At 42.7% G+C, this 18,356-nt stretch overlaps 1 protein-coding gene and 1 long non-coding RNA gene across 4 annotated transcripts in view; both read right to left on the bottom strand.

Annotated features, from left to right (window-relative positions):
- LOC102740208 (protein kinase cGMP-dependent 1) overlaps window positions 1-18,356 on the bottom strand; it is a 914,142-nt gene that overhangs the window by 623,703 nt on the left and 272,083 nt on the right. The window lies entirely within an intron of this gene.
- Window positions 14,315-18,356, bottom strand: part of LOC145722248 (uncharacterized) — a 112,191-nt gene continuing 108,149 nt past the window's right edge. The window contains exon 2 of the long non-coding RNA XR_014146368.1: window positions 14,315-16,548. This is a non-coding gene — a long non-coding RNA (uncharacterized LOC145722248). The remainder of the gene's footprint in view (window positions 16,549-18,356) is intronic.

Genomic DNA, 18,356 nt, shown 5'->3' with positions numbered 1-18,356 from the left:
AATTTTAGATACTTAACAACCCCAGAAAAAATTATTGAAAAGAATTATGTAGTGTGAACATAGAGCTATAATACTGTTTGTTTTTTTTTAAATTCTGAAGGGGGGGCGCCAAGGTGGCTCAGTCGGTTGAGGCTTCGACTCTTGGTTTCGGCTCACGTCATGATCTCAGGGGTCATGAGATTGAGCCCCGTGTCTGGCTCTGTGCTCAACAGGGAGTCTGCTGGAGACTTTCTCCCTCTGCCTTCTGCTCCCCACTCCCTAAAATAAATAAAGAAATATTTTTAAAAATCCTGAAAGGATATTATAAATTTCAGGAATAAAATCACCCAGTTTGATATATTTTATAGCAAATCGCTAAAATGTACACATTGTGAGATTAATAAAAATGTTAGACATGACAGGGGCATAGAGCCGATTTTGGTAATGACATAATTTCCGTATTTGACATGTTCTTACCATGAGCTGTTAAAGAGATTTAGAGAAAGTTAACACTATTCATTCCAACATTCCCCCAAAATGACTCCAAATCCGAACTTCACATTCCCCTAGCTCGTCACACGCATCCTTGAAAGCATCACTGACGGCTCAGCAGACAAAACGTTCAGCCTGAAATAGTAACTGCACTATTTATACCACAGTATCAAGGAATGAGACACAGGCCACCCCATCAAAATCACAAATTCGACGACAGTCCCTCTTGTCTTTCTTCCTAATTCCTCCTTTCCATCCCCGACTCATACCCAGCATTCTTCCATCCGCCACTTTGTTCAGCACTGACAACATTCCCGCTGTGTGCTGGAGAAGGACGTGGGACACGAACATGAGCTTGGGCCGAGAGCCGTGAGTGATGGGTATCTGGCCACAGGTGCCAGGCTCTGGGACGGGCATTCCACTCAGTGGAGTGCGGGCCTTCACAAAGCCCTGAAAAATGGGCAGGGGTGTCCCCTTTTTCTAATCCGGGAACTGAAACTCAGAAAGTTCATATGATTCGCCTGTGGTCACAGTTATGTGTGTGACTCCATCCTTCTGGACCCCTCAGCACTTCTGCTGACGTCCCTGTGTGGCAGACTATGGGTCGTCTGGTTACCGACTAAACAAAAGAAGCCAAAGCCAGAAGTTGACCCAGAATATCTTTATTTATTTATTTTAAGATTTTATTTATTTATTTATTTCAGAGAGAGCAAGCACAAGCAAGGAGCCCGACGTGGAACTCAATCCCAGGACCCTGGGATCATGACCTGAGCCGAAGGCAGACTCTTAACCCACTGAGCCAGCCACCCAGGCGTCCCCCAGAGTATCTTTAGTTTGTAGAACAATGTATTTTGTTTATCCCTCTTTCCCACATTTTCTATGAGGAACATTCACTGTCTCAGTAATGTGAACAACTGAACTTTAGAATAATTAAACATTAAAGACAGAGAGACAGTAAGGCACTTTCTGGGAGACAGCGTTCCCTAACAAAGGCTTAAGTTACCAGGCTTCTCACTCGTGTTTGTGTTTATATGAGAAATTCAAAGATTTTGAAAAGAAGAAAGAAAGCAACAAGAAAACCCAATCCAACAAAACAAAAACAACGACCCCAAACTCTTCCGGAGCCAAAGAAACACATCATTCAGCATGGAATGGCAAACAGCAGGTTGATCATTGTGGATCAGAAACAATCTTAACACCGGTCAGCCAACCAGCTAGATCTGAAGTGAAACTGAGTTTCAAAAACATCCCTTTTCAAGTCTTTAATGTCCACAAAGCCTCCGGATTCCAAACCTTGCCTCAAGGACCAAGCTGCCTATTCAGGACCAGTCACCACCAGGCGTGCTTCTCTCTTGGCCTCCGACTCCCACCTCCCTTCCTTCAGTCTACACCACACAGTGGGTGCTATTCAGATGGACAGGATGCATACAGGAATCCGCACAGGGCAGGTGGGCACACCAGCCATTCCCGCTGTCTTCCTACCTCAGCCATTTCTCAGAAAAGTCCCCTTCCACTTACTCCATTTCATTTCCCCAAAACTAAATGTCCATCTTACCACTAAGGATCATTTGGGATCACTGGTTTTTGAACATTCTTGCTTAAAATATTAATAGAGAGTTTTAAGGCCATGCTTTTTTATCCTCTTTTTTCCCCTGGGGTCCTATTGATATTGTTTCTGAAGAATTCTCTTTCTTTTCCTCATATTTTCTCCCTCTATCTCTCGTTCAATTAGTGTGTTACCTCAACTAGTAAATGTTTAATAGTAAGTTTAACCTGGTAGAATGCTTGTACAGGAGTATTTCACAGTGTGATGAAAGATAAAAAAATATCTTGTCAATTTAATTACATACCATTCATACCTACTAATATCAGATAATAACCTACTTTTTTGTTTGTTAAGTACGGAGCGATAAACTAACTCCAAATCAAACCTTCACATTATACCTTATTATACATTTTATTTTTATTTCAATAATGCTGTTATTATTCCCCATTCCCTCCCCACACTCTTCCAGGAAGCTATGTTTCTCCAGCAACAGGACACTAATTGGTTTTAAATCCGTGTCCTTCACTTAGGAGCACAATTATCCCCTGATCAGCTTCTCTGCACTGCCCCATCACTATAAAATAGTCCTAAAATATTCACGAGCAGCATATGGGAGAAGGGCTTTGTTCTATTATGGCTGATGGAAAAGTATAAGTTAACTTTGCTCCCAACTGGAAGAAAAAGATGACAGAAAAGGGATCAAAGTTCCAGCCTGGAGCCCAACGAGAAACTGCTAATTGTTATCTAACGTCGAGAGAATCACAGATGTAGACAGAAAGGATGCAAGAGTCTTAGAGGACCTCACCCTCCCTCCTCTCGTTATTCCCACAACATACATGCATGCACGTGCACACACACTCAGGCATGCATCCACACAAGCACATCCCAAAGGCAGTGGTTAGAGACATGACTTGAACATTCATCTTGCGTCCTTACTTATTTAAACATACGCAGTTCCATCCTGATCATTACTATTAAAGGAGTGAAACTTTCTTTCTTTTTTTTTTTTTAAGATTTTATTTATTTGACAAAGAGAGACACAGCAAGAGAGGGAACACAAGCAGGGGGAGTGGGAGAGGGAGAAGCAGGCTTCCCGCCGAGCAGGAAGCCCAATGCGGGACTCGATCCCAGGACCCTGGGATCATGACCTGAGCCGAAGGCAGACGCTTAACGACTGAGCCACCCAGGCGCCCCAAGGAGTGAAACTTTCTTAAATTCAATTATTCAGCATTCTAAATTAACTTGTAAAGTTACTACATTGTACTTCTCAGAGCTGGAAATCACTGAGAAAATGTGTGTATGCACCATTTACCAAAAACGTTTAAGAAATACACATGTAGCGGCTAAAGTAAATATTTGTTAAAAAAAAAAAAAGTATAAATCGTTTTTTAAACCCAAAGTCTAATTTCCTTGTTTCCTTAATGAGGATTATCATACCTGTTTTACTATCCACCATGAGGATTAAGTGAAATAACTCATCAGGACATGTCCAGTACATTTATTTCTTGGCACATTTTGACAAGTATTAGCAGAGTATGAGTCTATTGTCATAGCAATATATAAAAATGGAAGGTTAAAAAAAAAAAGCCAGCAGACTGCTTAATTTTTGCCAAGAAGCTTAGTAGTGAACACAATGGGTTCTTTTCAAAACACCTTCCTTCTCCGTCCAGAGAACTCTGGGTCCTTGGGTAATTGAAGTAGTTTTTCCCTAAAGTGGGCTCAGTGAGAAGGAGGCTTCCCACTCGGACCATCTGCAGTGGGTTAGGGCTCCTGCATGCTCACCCTGCCAGGGCATGAGAGTGTGGCAGGGAGTAAGACTGTAGGCTGTGGAGAACAAACATCAGAAATCTTGGTGGACCTACACATCTCTCCTGCGCCGGGTAGCGTTGCTTCCCCAGGAAGGAGGAGAGGGATGATCTGTAAGCTCTTGAGTGGGTGTGGAGAGGAACAGCTGTGGACAACAAATTGATTTCATTGGTTGAGTTCCATCGTAGCAGGCAGGGGGCCCCGGAGTCGCTGTGCCCTGCTGTGTCTACCCACCAGGGTAGTCAACATCATTAAGACCATTTGAGAGTGCCTAACCTCAGAAGCTGAGGGCTAGTGTCACTGCGGGGAGGAGGGCAGAGGCACGGAATTCTGATTGGCAGGGCACTCCACGGGCCTTAAGCAGAGAAAGGAACAAACAGCAGGGGGGACTGCAAAACGCCAGTTGCCACCCAGTCTCTGCAACAGCCCGGTTGCCAGATGAGCAAACTATCTGGTGTTTCCAGGTCCCCTTGTGCTGCTTCCTTTCTGGTACACTGAACTCCCCATGGACTGTGCCGCGTGTCTCCCTAAAGCTCATGCAGACGCTCTATGACCTGAAGCCCAGGTGGTTTCCTCATCCATGCTCTGGGTGCGAGAGCCCAGTGGGAGCCCCTGCATCATTCCCGATACCTTTTATGGGAGCAAGGGTTGCCTGGTGTCCAAACACACGCCTAGAGAAGCAGGATGACCCACAAGAGCAGGAAACTGCTGTCTACAGCAGCCAAATATTTAGATCCCAGGCAAAGGTTGCCAGAGGTTCCATTTCCCGAAGAGATATGCCAGATGCACCTAAGGATCAAATTTCCGATATGGTTTTAATCCGGTTCGTAAGCCTGCATGGTTTACATATCTCAACTATCCTGTGTGTACAAGAAATGGGAGTGAGTCCATAGCGAGGAGATCCTTTCATAGATGGATTTAGTAGTAGTTATCCCTGCATTTACTTGACTGGAGTTGTTTGAAAATGCAGGGGTAAGGACATCTTTCAAATCGAAGTTCCTCCACGGAGGCACAGGGAGAGAACCCCCCGCCCCTACAACTCCCGGTTCTCTCGCCTAGGATCCAGGCTCCAGTAAAGTGCCAGAAATTTGGCACCACTGTTTAGAATGATGGATGAAGGGCACAAAAAAAAAAAAAAAAACATTTCCCAAATGCCCTCTATTTAATAAAGGCCAATTTATAGCACATCATAATTTCCCAAAACTTAGGCAAGACTTATTACTAATTTTTACCCTTTTGGAAAGTTAAGTAATCAAAATCAAAGCGATTACTCATAAGCTGTTATTAGAAGCAAAGTACAGTGAGTACTTTGTGATTTCTCTTCCTAATCTCTTCTCCAGAGGAGAAAGAAGCTAGGTGTGTTTTCTGGCATGGCAAAAAGAGACGTTTTGACCTCCAGGACATACAACTTGTAGGTCAGGTGTAATCCATGTATTGTTTCTTCATCAACTGTAGAGATCTACAAAGGGTGTGACTATACATGTCCATACCACGGTATAAGGTACTCTCATTTGCTCAAATACGAGGTTAAAGGAAGATCATCATATGCTGGGACTTGTTGCAAGCATGTGACCACCTTCTTTAGCCACACTGCCTAACGACCTGAAATACTGTTGGTGCAGATTTGAGAAGGTACAGGCTGCATCATATTTGCTTCCAGGGCCATTCCTGACGGTACCAGACATCCTATTTCCTTGACTGCCACAGCACATACACTAATGATTCTAGACAATAAGAACTATTTCTAGAACACTGACATTCAACAAAATGCTAGGCATCGGGGCAAAGGATGTTCAAAGCTTTCAAAAGGGGATGTGTTAAGAGGGGATGAAGAAACCAAATGGCCTCGTGAGCAGTAACATTAATTTAAAATACCAGATTGCTTTGAAAATATTTAAACTAAAAGAGGATCACTTTTCCTTTTATATTTGCTATTTTAGAATCATTAAGACTCCAATATATAAAAGCATATGGATTACAGAAACCATGGGTTGGAAAGAAATCCAAGGGCTCATCTAGATCAACTCATGATCCCACAGGTGGACCTCCTTTCCTAGGTCCCTGCCTGGTGTTCTAGTGGGATACCTTGGTGGCAGGAGCGTATTCTCTTGAGAAATGATGCAACAGCTGGTCACACAATGGGATTTATACAAAAGGAGACCTAGGTTTAAATCCTGGCTCCATCACTTCCTTATATGGCTCCTTGCTCAAGCTACTGAACCTCTTTGAGCCTCATCCTTATTTAAGAATGACAACTTGTCTATTTCACATGGATGTTGTGAGGGAGTGAGTGAATTGATGGATGTCCAAAGCAGTGCCTTGCACAGATTAAATACTCAATAAATGTTAACTATTATCTTCTGAGACAGCCCTACAAATGGACATTTTTGACATCTTTTAGGGACATCTTAGGATGTCCCTAGAAAAGGACATTTTAGATTTTTCAGTCCCCAAATGCAGCTCTACACTTGAAGATTAACTATTTCAGAAAAAGAGCATGAACATGCCACAAGCAGCTTGCATGCTGTATTTCTCCTTGCCAAGTGTTGAGCTTTGCAACTCATTCCCGTAGCCTAATTACAAAGTTGAGCCCTGACATCCATCACTCTGAGGAGGGAAAGTCTGTCCAGACGAGGCTAGAAGTGGCTTCCTTCTGCATGAGTTACGAGTCGAGAAATCTGATTTCAATCCAAGCAGATGTATCAACATGCAGAGCTTCAGTGCCATGCTTTCTCGGCTTACCGTGTTTTTCTATATTCTTTGCATTTTCTACAATGCACGAGTCTGAAGTTATTTCCTCTGTGTATAGTAGAAGCTTAGCCTTTTGATCATTAATATAAACTCACCATATAGTAACCTGGTAACATCATTAAGACGTGAGACAGACAACGATTAGAGCTTCTTCTCCTCAGGGGTAAGCCAGGCCTTGCTGAAATAGGGGCCGTTGAAATTTACCATCAAGGAAGCAACATTCTGAGCATCTCCCCAAAGAGTCCTTCCTACCACTAATAAGGCCTTCTTTTTAGTTTTTCCTTCGAGAGTAAGAATCGCCTCCATTTCTAGGTCAGGGTTTCTAGCCACTGGGGCTCTGTGATTGGGGCTCAGGGGTGCCCAGGTATCCATCCCTTGGTCCTTATTCCCACCGGGGAGGCCTGGTGTGCGACATCAGCCTTTATCTTTATGACAGTCGATGCAGAAAACATTTTCTGCTTGTGTATTGATGTGAAATGTTGAGAAACAGGGAGAAATTCTAATCATCGTCTGCCTCACATCTTACAGTGTTACCAGATTCCTATACGGTGGGTTTATCTTACTGATCAAAAGGAAACACTCTACTGCTACACACAAAGAAAACAGGTTCTAGTCTATTCTTCCTTAGGTAGCTGAGGAAAGTCCAGGACCCTAAGTGGCGTCTGACTGTGGGATGCAAAGCGTGGTGCTTTCTGTGGCGAGAGGCAATTATAATATCACTTTTTTCTACTTTTCCACGGATGTGGGGAACATGCAACTTCTATATAATTGAGGGTTCTTTATTATGCACCATATAGTTGGAAATTTTATCATGGAAAGAAAGGGTGTCGTCTGTCTCCCAATATCAAGACAGTGATCGGCTAATTAACACTTCGTGACTAATAATATAGTAAGTGAATAAAGATAGGAAATATGGTGGGTTCATGTGCACACTCATTTAACCGTTTTCTGTTTTCTTTGAAATGCCAGAAAAGAGGATAAATCATGAGCATAAATGTTAATGTATATATCAGGGGTAGCAATACTCGCATTGTTCTTATTTTATGATTACTAATACCTCTCTGGCATCCCATGGCTTACAAAGAGCGGACCTCTTACAATTATGACAACACAAAGCAAAAAAGGCACAATGGAACAAAAGTGGTCTATTTGATAGATAGAGAAACAATGTGCTTTTGCATGAGGAAACATCATATAAAGTTCACTTTTGTCACACTGAGGTTAAGTAGGTGTGTAGAAATAATACTATCCTAAAATAAAAATCAGCCAGTGACTCAAGAAGAATAAAAGTTTATTACCATATAGAAAGAAAACCTTCTCGTGTTCCTATTTTTGTGTTTCAAGCATCATGGAAAGGCACTTCCCAATTCCTTTTATAAACTCTTAATTGTGGAGGGAAGAGGGTAGTTGACAAAGGACGGTGTCAACTGACTGAGAAGGGTTCATTGTGCCCTTCAACACCACCTTCTTTAAATGAAGGATAAGGTGAAAATTAAACCACTGAGAGAGAGAACTGTAAAACAAAAAAGGAAGCTGGAATAAAGAAAGCCTGAGAATGCTTAACAACCAACTGATAAAGGAGAATTTTTCAAAGGGGAGAGAGAAAGCAGCCTTGATGAGGGACCGCTGGGGAATGGGGAGGACTCACAAAGGGGCTGGTGGAAGAAATTATAAAGATCGATATCCAAGGGTCACAAGAACTCACGCGCAGAGATTTACTCTATTTCTTTGTCTCTAAGCAGCCGAAAACTAAGTCAGCCTTGCTCTAACATAGCTTTTTCCAAATGGTGGTCACTAGCCACATGTGGTTGCTCACCCTTGGTATGTGGCTAGTGTGAATCAAGGTGTGTCAAAGGGTAAAATACACACCAGTTTTGAACACTTAGCATAAAATTGTAAAATATCTCCCTAATAATTTTTGTAAAAATAATATTTTGGATACAGTCAGTTAAATAAGACATTAAAATCAACTTCACTCGTTTTTTGTTTTTTAAAGACTTTTATTTATTTATTTGTGAGACAGAGAGAAAGGAGAGAGCACAAGCAGGGGGAGCGGCAGAGGGAGAAGATGCGGGACTCGATCCCAGGACCCCAGGATCATGACCTGAGCCGAAAGCAGACGCTTCACCCACTGAGCCACCCAGGCATCCCTCAACTTCACCTGTTTCTGTTTCCATTTTTTTGCTTTACTTTTTTATAAATGTGGCTCCTGGGAAATTTAAAATTACATACATGGCTTGCATTATGCCTACAAGATTTGATAGCACTGCTCTAAGGGTTTTAAAATTTATTTAAACCTGTTTACCCTCGAACATGTTTCCATGTGAGAAAAACTGTAGTAGCCTGTCCCAAACGTAGCAAACTTCTCGTTGATCTAGCAACCACCTTGGTTTTTCTTTGGTGACTCTTACATTTGAGTCATACTGAAATTGATTATTTTTTTAAAGGTTTTTTATTTATTTGAGAGAGAGAGAATGAGAGAGAGCACATGAGAGGGGGGAGGGTCAGAGGGAAAAGCAGACTCCCTGCCGAGCAGGGAGCCCGATGCGGGACTCGATCCAGGGACTCCAGGATCATGACCTGAGCCGAAGGCAGTCACTTTAACCAACTGAGCCACCCAGGCGCCCTGAAATTGATTATTTTTTTAAAGATTTGTTTATTTATTTTAGAAAGAGAGAGAGAGAGCAGGGGGGAGGGTCAGAGGGAGAGGAGACAGAGTCTTAAGCAGACTCTGCACTGAGTGTGGACCCTGACGTGGGGCTTGATCTCATGATTCTGAGATCACGACCTGAGCAGAAACCAAGAGTCGGATGCTCAGCCGACTGCGCCACCCAGGTGCCCTGAACCGTACTGAAATTTGTGCCCAGCCCCCTCCTCACACATCTGGGTAACGCCGCTAAGAGAGAACTGAGGTCACTAACTCACCAGTTCCTTTTCGTCATGCACGCCATTGGGGAGGCAGACTAGGAGACAGCCAAGAAACAGGGTAGAACTGGTCTGGGAAAGGGTGAATCAAGAAAAATGGAGAAGAACCAAGCAGAAGGGAAAAGCTTAGGCTCAGAATCTAAATTTAAACTGAAGGACGCTCACTTCCACCTTGCGCTCTGCTCTTTATTTTCACCACAGTTATGACTGGTTTACTCAACGTCAAGAGTCTTCACAAGAGGCTTGAAAAATGTTTGCACTTCGGTTTCCTTCTGTATACATCTGGCAGTCTGGGTCACAAGAGTTGTGCAATCGCTTCAAGATGGAACTGGTGTTGGCTGCTTCTGTGTCAGGGCCTTTACGTAACTGTTAGCCCCACCAAGGACCCCGTCCCTCCAGCATCTGTGTGGCTGGCTCCCTCCTGACCCTCTGTGACATCATCCTATTTTATTTCCTCCATAGCGCTTATAGCAAGCTGGTTTTTCCTTGCTTATATTCTTGTTTGTTCACTCACTCATTGACCCTATAAGAATGTAATCTTCATGAGGGAAAGGACTTTGTCTGTCATATTCACTGCGCTATGCACCCCGCATACAAAGGTGTCTGGCATGTAGTAGGTGCTCAAGAAATATTAAAGAAATGAATAAATGAATCAGTTCTGATTCTTAGATATAAACAACCAAGAAGGACTTTGGCCAACTTCACGGAAAGCGAATATACTAACACAATTGCCAAGAAAGGCTGGAGAACCAAATCTGGAAAATAGAGACAAGAAAGGGAAGCCACGTGGCCACAACACAATCTCCATAGGCAAGCACAGCATGGACCCTGCCCAGTGAGGGCACATCTGTCCTTGACATCCAGTGTTCCATCCTCTAGCTCTCTACCTTTTCTGACACCAGTGGATTTAGACACCAGTTATCCCTGAAGATACCATTTCCACAGCTACCCCTGGATACTGTGCAGCTGTCCCTTGAGCCATCACCAGCAAGAATTCTGCATTGACCTGCCTTCTTTGTGTCACAAACTCCATTGGCGGAATTTTGCGTGTATACATCGGATTCGTCAAATCTAGGTCACATGGCTCTTGCCCTATCCTACTAGGGAAGACAGTACTGAGGGTCTAATATTTTTTTCCCTCCTATACAAGGAAAAGGACTGTACCTTTCATTAAAATTTATAAGGCAGGAACTTCCCCAAACACATCTGCAGAGCAGATTCCCCAAATGACAGATGTTCCCGATAATCTTGTGATTGCAAATGCATCTATTTCTTTCTCTTTGATCAGCTATATTCCTTAATGTTGCATGTCATGTGTTAGGCTTCTTGGACTGTAGTGAATTTCTGAATGATAAAAACACTATGCTATATGAACCAGGGCTCTCCAGAGAAACAGAACCAATAGAATTTACTTATTTCTTTACTTTGTATTTACTTATAGTTATATTGTACATATATTTATAATAAGGGATTTTTACATTTACGGTACTATTATTTTTATATTACTATTATACGTGCATCTATTATAAGAGAATGCAATGACAAAGGCTAAAAAGTCCCGGGATCCAGAACTGGTCGGCTGGAGACCCGGGAGCGTCAACAGCAGAGTTCCAGTGTGGTCCCGAAGGTCTGGGAATCAGGAGAGCAGATGGCGTAGTAGCCACAGGCTCAAGACTGAGGAACAGCTGATGTTTCCAATAGAGTCCAAGGTCAGGGAAAGACCATACCCTGAGCTCAGGGTAGTCAGGCAGGAGGACTACCCCTCTGACTTGGGGTAGGGCCAGCCTCTTTGTTCTATTCAGGCCTTCAACTGATTGGGTAAGGGCCACCCACATTAGGGAGGATAATTTGCTTTACTCGATCTGCTGATTTAAATGTTTATTCCAGGGACACCTGGGTGACTCAGTCGGTGAAGCGTCTGCCTTCAGCTCAGGTCATGATCCCAGCATCCTGGGATCGAGTCCCACATCAGGCTCCCTGCTCTGCGGGAAGCCTGCTTCTCCCTCTCTCTGCCTCTGTGCTCTCTCTCTCTTAAATAAATAAATAAAATCTTTAAAAACAAATAAACAAATAAATGTTTATTCCACCCCAAAGTACCCTCCTAGACAGAATCACGTTTAAACAAATATCTGAGCACCCCATGGCCCAGCCACGTTGACACCCAAAATTTACCACCACGCCTGCCCTTCCAGGGACCATCGACAATGTAGTTAGACCTCAAAGCTTAAAGTTCTGCCATGGTCCTTCTCTCGCCCGCCGTTTGACCAGAACACGCTGTTGCCCTCTTCTGTTCTCCCTTTGTGATCCCCAGGTGAACACTGCACCTCCAAGAAGCACAAAACGGACGAGAGGCACAGCAGCTTTGGGACGAGGTGGCCTGAAAAGCTGGAGTAATTACACATCTGATGGCCGTCGTTTCTGTATCAACCACTGCTGATGGGATGATGCAGAAGCTACACACTCCTTTGCAAATGCAAACGGGAGCTGAACCTGAGGAAGAGGCACATTCTGCCTTCTAGGAGGAAAAGAACATCCGATTCATGGCAAGTCCTACCAAGGTACAATGGGCGGGGCCAACTGGCTCCCTGCCATTTAACCCTGAGAGACCACGAAAGGCACTGGAAGGTGAAGTACAGGGATAAAAGGCTTATTATAAAACGGAGCTTGATCACTGCTGTGAGCTGAATTATATTCCCACTGCCAGAATCCCATCAATATTTAAAAGCAACAAAGAAAACAATTTCCAAAACGCTTCTTATTTTCAGGATGGTCAGAATTTGCCCTCAAAAACTAGTCAAAGAAAATTAGGAAAAACCTGAAGTACAAAAGAAATGAATGCAAACAGAGTGAATGCACTGTCTAAACCACCCCCCAAGTCAAAGGCCTCTAGGCAAGCGGGAGTCTTACTTGTGTAATGCAGCATCCCGGGAAGGTCAGGGTTGGTGTTCTTGTAAAAGGTCAAGCATTCCACTTGTGCATACATGATTTTTCAGCCATAGGCTAGTAAGGGCAAAGTTGCCACCTCTGACATTAAAACAGGAGACGCTTAGAAAGCATTTGCAACCGCACAGATGGTTGGACATGATGGTCCCAAAGGTCTTTATCTAGGGTTGGACTTCTAGAATTCTGAATTTATCAGTTAAAATTAAAAAGAAAAACTATACACCAGGGCTGAGACTATGATTATATAAGCAAGGCACTCCCCTCAAGCACAAAGGTAAGGAAGCACCTAAAAACTGCATAATCAGGACAAATAATATCACAATGCAATACTTTATTTTGTTTTATTCTATTTTTTGAGTTGTCACACAAAGAAAACTTTATTTGCAGGTGATGCAATATTAAAAAAAAAAATCAAATCAGCAAACTCTGGCTCCTGGGCTGGCTGCCTGTCTTTATAAATAAAGTTTTATTGGAACCAGATGAATGACACAGAGTTTAATCTGTCCTTATTTAAAAATCGTGATGTTACTGATATGTTATTCATCATGGATTTCTTTTGCACTGATCTGTAAATATTGCATTAAAATACTATTCATCTTGAATATTGAATTTTTGGTGCTTTCGTAGATCTTGCACCCCAGGTGTTTTATTCTGTTCTCCCCAGTCCTGTACCTGCTACACATCCTTTTGAATCAAGCTACTCCTAATGTTGTCTGGCTCAAAGTGCTGCAGTTAGCCTCACTCACTGAAATATTCTAATTTGCTAAGAGAATTACACAGATTATCTATTTCACTCTGACAGCATATCCCTGTGAATATTAATTTCTCATTTTACAGGAGACTGCCTGAAACGCCTTGGCCAAGACGATATAGCAAAGGCGGACCGTGGTAGAGCAGAGATTCAATTCTCTGTAGTTGGACACAGTGGCCCATGCTGCTAATCACTGCTTCAAGATCTGACAAGTTTCTTCTGAGGGAAACTGCTTTTCATTGCTCCTGGCATCATCATTTGATACTCTCGCGGAACTTCTTTCCTTCCAGTTTTCCTCATTTGTTTACTAAGTTTTACAAAAATGATCAAACACAACTTGTATCCCTTTATGGAAGATGCAAACATGGATGAATATTATTATCAAATTCACAAGTACAGTGCAGAAGAAAGTATTTATCTATGTAACCTAACCTAGTATCTTATGCTATGAAAATGAAAATAAAGATCCTTTCACGTGTCCATTTGCTGGGACCTGGTCACCTGGGATTATCCGAATTTGAGCGATGCAGAGTAACTTGTAGTTCAGACAGGAGAAACGTGGAGGAAGCTTGCCAGCATATTTACATCTGCATAGTCATAGGGACCCTGTCCTTTTCTGGGGCAGAAGATGTTCATCCTCTACTATAGCTTCCCTACTCAGAGGATCATCTTGTTTTAGTTACAATAAAGTCATGTTACAGAAGTATCCAGAAGATATGGTCAGCACCTTCACCCATGTCTCAACACCCTTCTCCCTGAAGCACAACACCACTGCTGGGGTCAGAAAGAGATTTCTTCCAATGTGGACAAATTATTCTACTTGGCCGTGTAACCTCCACCCCCTTTTCTGTTTAGTTGACCAGTTTTAATTTAATTTAATTTTATTTTATTTTCCTTTTTAGAGAGAGAGCATGAATGTGCGTTAGCAGGGAGGGGTAGAGGGAGAGGGAGAGAGAGAATCTTAAGCAGGCTCCATGCCCAGTGCAGAGCTCCATGCAGGGCTCAATCTCATGACCCTGAGATCATGACCTGAGCCGAAATCAAGAGCCAGAAGTTCAACCGACTGAGCCACCCAGGAGCCCCCAGTTTTATCTTATTTCAATCATATCTCAATTACAGTCTTTCATTTACTGCCAACCTCTAGAAGATTCTACTCTAAGTAGTGTCTGGGGCCGATGGCTTTCACCTGGGCCCCACAGGGGTCAAGAGAAGGCAATATCACTTCTGATATTTGCACGTTCTTCATATAGTAATTTATGAAGAAACACCAAGATGGGATTTCAAAAACATGTGCTTCTAACCACCACTTACAATGTAATGTGTTTTTTATCACGCACACAAATACAGCGTGGCATAACTGTGTTACTCTCAAGATCATTGTAAGATTAAAAGAATAATTCAGGGGCGCCTGGGTGGCTCAGTTGGTGAAGTGTCTACCTTCCGCTCATGATCTCAGGGTCCTGGGATCGAGCCCCCACATTGGCTCCCTGCTTGGCGGGGAGTCTGCTTCTCCCTCTGCCTCTGCCCCTCCCCCATGCTTGTGCACATGCTCTCTCTCTCAAACAAAGAAATAAAATCTTAAAAAAAAAAAAGATTAAAGAGTAATTCAGAGTACACTATGTAGGCAGTATGGTTCAAAAATGCCACAAAAGTTTAAAGTCAGGAGACAAATGTCTTTTTCCTTTGGTTTTCTTACTATGTCCACATGACGGCAGGGCTGCCCTCATTTGGAATTTATGACAAAAGTCAAGATGTGGTCAGAGCCACCCGCCCTTACTCTGCTTCTTAATTTAATCTTTTCACTTGGCGATGGTGATCTTCATCTTCATACAAATAAGGGAATGAACCTGCGCTTCTTTGCTTCTTAATGAATTTATTAAGATGCTGCCTCTTAATGGTTACCTTTCCTTTATATTTAGGTAAAAATTCTTCTTGTAAAACTTCTATTCTTCATAGAGCCCAAGGATTGATTTAACGGACGGGTCAGACTTGGCAGGGCAGAGGCAGACTGTGCTTTCTTTCATTTCTGCGGGGTTTTTGCTTTTTTATGATATTTCTTACATTTTGTTCAAACATTTTTCAGGGATTCATACAGTGAGTTCCTGGAAAGATCAAAGCCAATCATAATTTTCTTGGGCAAAGGAAAACATCCATCGAAGAAAATGAGAGCATTTGTTTTTATCCAAATAGAGTTCAGAGCGATTCAGAACATTCTGTAGGGTTGTCGAAAACACCACCTCATATAAAATAAATTATTCACTATGGCAAGGAAAAACAAACAAACAAACGGTCAATGTTCCTGTCAACAAGAGACCAAAATATTTGGAGAAAGTAAACCATTTTGCAAATAGCAGTTGATGAGTTTCTATTATCCCCTATTTCTTTTCGGCTAGTAGGAAAAACAGTGGAACAAAGTAAGTCCTGTGAGCTCTGAGGAGTCCTGAATCCCTTCCCTGCTTAGAACTCACCACCTAACTCAGAAGATGAGAAAATCCTCCCTGACACCAGATAAAAAATGATAATGTACTTTAGAGATAACGGGTGTAAGCCTCAAAGGACAAAACCAGAGTGTGAATCCTCTCTCCTAAAAGGGTAGAACTAAAAAACTCCCTTAACACCCACATTACCATGGAATAGCAAGGGGAACTTGAAAACGGAGACCCATAACAAAAGATTCCACTGAGACTGACACCAGCAAGGTTAGAAAACCTTGCCCATAGCTCACCTCGGATGAAAACAACGTCAGTGGCACCCTAGATCCGCAGTTACTAAATACAGAAATTCTTCTGCTTGGAAAGAACCAGTGAAAGATTCATTCATTCTCAATAAAGCGAGTTTCACAGTCATTCAACTTAATAATAATTGAAGCAAAAAGGCAGCAATGTGTAGAAGCAGAGAAAAGGGTTCTAATCCTGACTTTGCCCTTAGAAGGTGAGGATGAAGAGCCTGGATTCTAGATTAATCCAAATCAATGTTCCCCCACTACTTTTGGGATCTTGAACAACCTCTTGACTTCTCATTGCCACAATGTCTGCCTCTGTCAATGGGGAGAATGACAGAATCCACCTCCTCTGGTGTTTATGAGAACTAAACCAAAACCTAATACCTTGGTGCAGGGTTTCTGAACCACAACACTATTGATATGTGGGGCTCGATGATTTTTCATAGTCGGGGACTCTCCTGTGCACTGTAGGGAGTTTATCAGTATCCCTGGCTTCTACCCAGGGTACCAACAATTTTAAAGATTTATTTGTTTATTTGAGAGAGAGAGTGAGCGAGGGCAAGCACACAGAGGGAGAGGGAGAAGCAGACTTCCCACTGAGCAGGGAGCCCGATATGGGGCTCGATCCCAGGACTCTGGGATCACGACCCGAGCTGAAGGCAGACACTTAACCGACTGAGCCACCCAGGCGCCCCAGGGTACCAACAATTTTAAAAAGTCTTCAGATATTATCAGATGTCTCCTGGGGGACAAAACCCCCCCAATACAATGTTTTAGCGCCCGGCAAATATCAGCTCCTGAATAAATGAGTGGTCATCTTCTCTTCAGGTGGTCTTATCCATTGTACAAATGGGGAGACCCCTCACTTAAAGGAAATAAATACCACTGTGGGCTTCAGGTATGCGAACATGATCCGTGATAAGAAGGAAAGTGTTGACTAAGTGTCGATATGCACAGGTTGCACATGAATTCATGTCATCTTTACAGCTGTCTTGGGAAGTCAGTGCCAAGTTTCCTCGGAAGTTCTTCCCCATGAAGGGTCTGCTTCATTGATGAGACCTATAACATGAAAGCTAAATCCTGCTGAAAGTTGAATTGCATCTAAACATGTTTGTTGTCACCTTGAAACAAGTTTCAAAACACTTATGAATACACATGTGTCTTGACTGTACACGTCAGTGTATTTAAGCATCCATAGTTTCTAGGAATGTGAACCCAAGTCTGTGACGTGAAGGCCAAAGTATGGTCCTTAAGTGGACACCGTCAAGAGTCTCATCCAGTGGCTCTGCTGAGTGACTTCAGATACAAAGCCCTGCTGGGTGGTTTGGTGGAAATCCCACGGACTTTTGTGCTTGGAATGCATTCCACACGATTCTGCCTTCAGTGCTGCACGAAGGACTGGGGAGTTCGGAAACATTTTAATTCAGCTTCATCAACCAAATGTCTTTGACCACAAGCATCCCTGCTCACCAAACACATTTGGTCCATGCTTAAGTCAAGGGCTTACGTAGGGATCAAGGTCTGCCAGATCTCTAGGATGGCCAGTGGACTGCAATTTATTTGGGTCCGTGGCCAGACTTTTCTGCGGATGGCAATTCCACACATTTGACAGAACCAGAGTAACCTGCTGAAGTCCTTCATTTCCCCATCTAAGCTGCAATACACCTGCCAGACTGGACTGTTGGCAGAAAGGTCATTAACAGTGATGAATCTTAGTTCTAGAATTATCTTTCTCTTGAGGGTGGGGGTACTTTTTATTTTTCCATTTTTTTTTAAATTGAAGTGGAGTTAGCATACACTATCACATTAGTTCTAAAAGTATTTTATTCCCTTGTCATTTCATGTTTTATCACCCAATGCCCCATCTATATATGGAAAATAACGTCGGAGCTGATGTACTGTTACTACCTCTATTTCAGAGAAGTTATTGAGGCTCAGTGAGTTTAACTAACTAATTCAGTGAGGACACCGAGCAAGTACCACAGGGAAGGTTGATGTAGAGCTGTCTGCCTGCCCCAGGCTGTCCCCCCCCCCCACCCGGCTCCTGGGGACTCCGAGGGAACTGTCTAGACGCTTGCTGGGGGTGCTGGACAAAGATGAAATTTAATTAAGAGCGATGATTTCATACTGTGAGAGCTATAAAAGGATGGCCAGTCTTTGAGTCTCAGTTGTCTGTTCCATTTCTGTGGAGCTTTCTCCCAAAACAGGACTGACGGCTTTCTTTCTTTGGGGAGGGGACTTCAGGATAAGAAACAAAAAGTTATTCTTTCATGGGTAATGTCTCTGCAGAAGATTAAAAGGTCCCTTGCATAACAGAAAGGAAAATCTGCCAATGTTAGGGCAAATTAGTCAAGAAGAAATAATATCTTTAAAACAAAATTCTGAACTGGTTCTTCTTTTTTTTTTTTTTTTTATTCTTATGTTAATCCCCATACATTACA

Source organism: Leptonychotes weddellii, chromosome 6 (genome assembly GCF_054177405.1).
Source record: "Leptonychotes weddellii isolate Sample4059 chromosome 6, ASM5417740v2, whole genome shotgun sequence".
NCBI classification, from domain to species: domain Eukaryota; kingdom Metazoa; phylum Chordata; class Mammalia; order Carnivora; family Phocidae; genus Leptonychotes; species Leptonychotes weddellii.
Note: the sequence above shows the minus strand (reverse complement) of the source record. Positions and strands in the feature narration are given on the sequence as shown.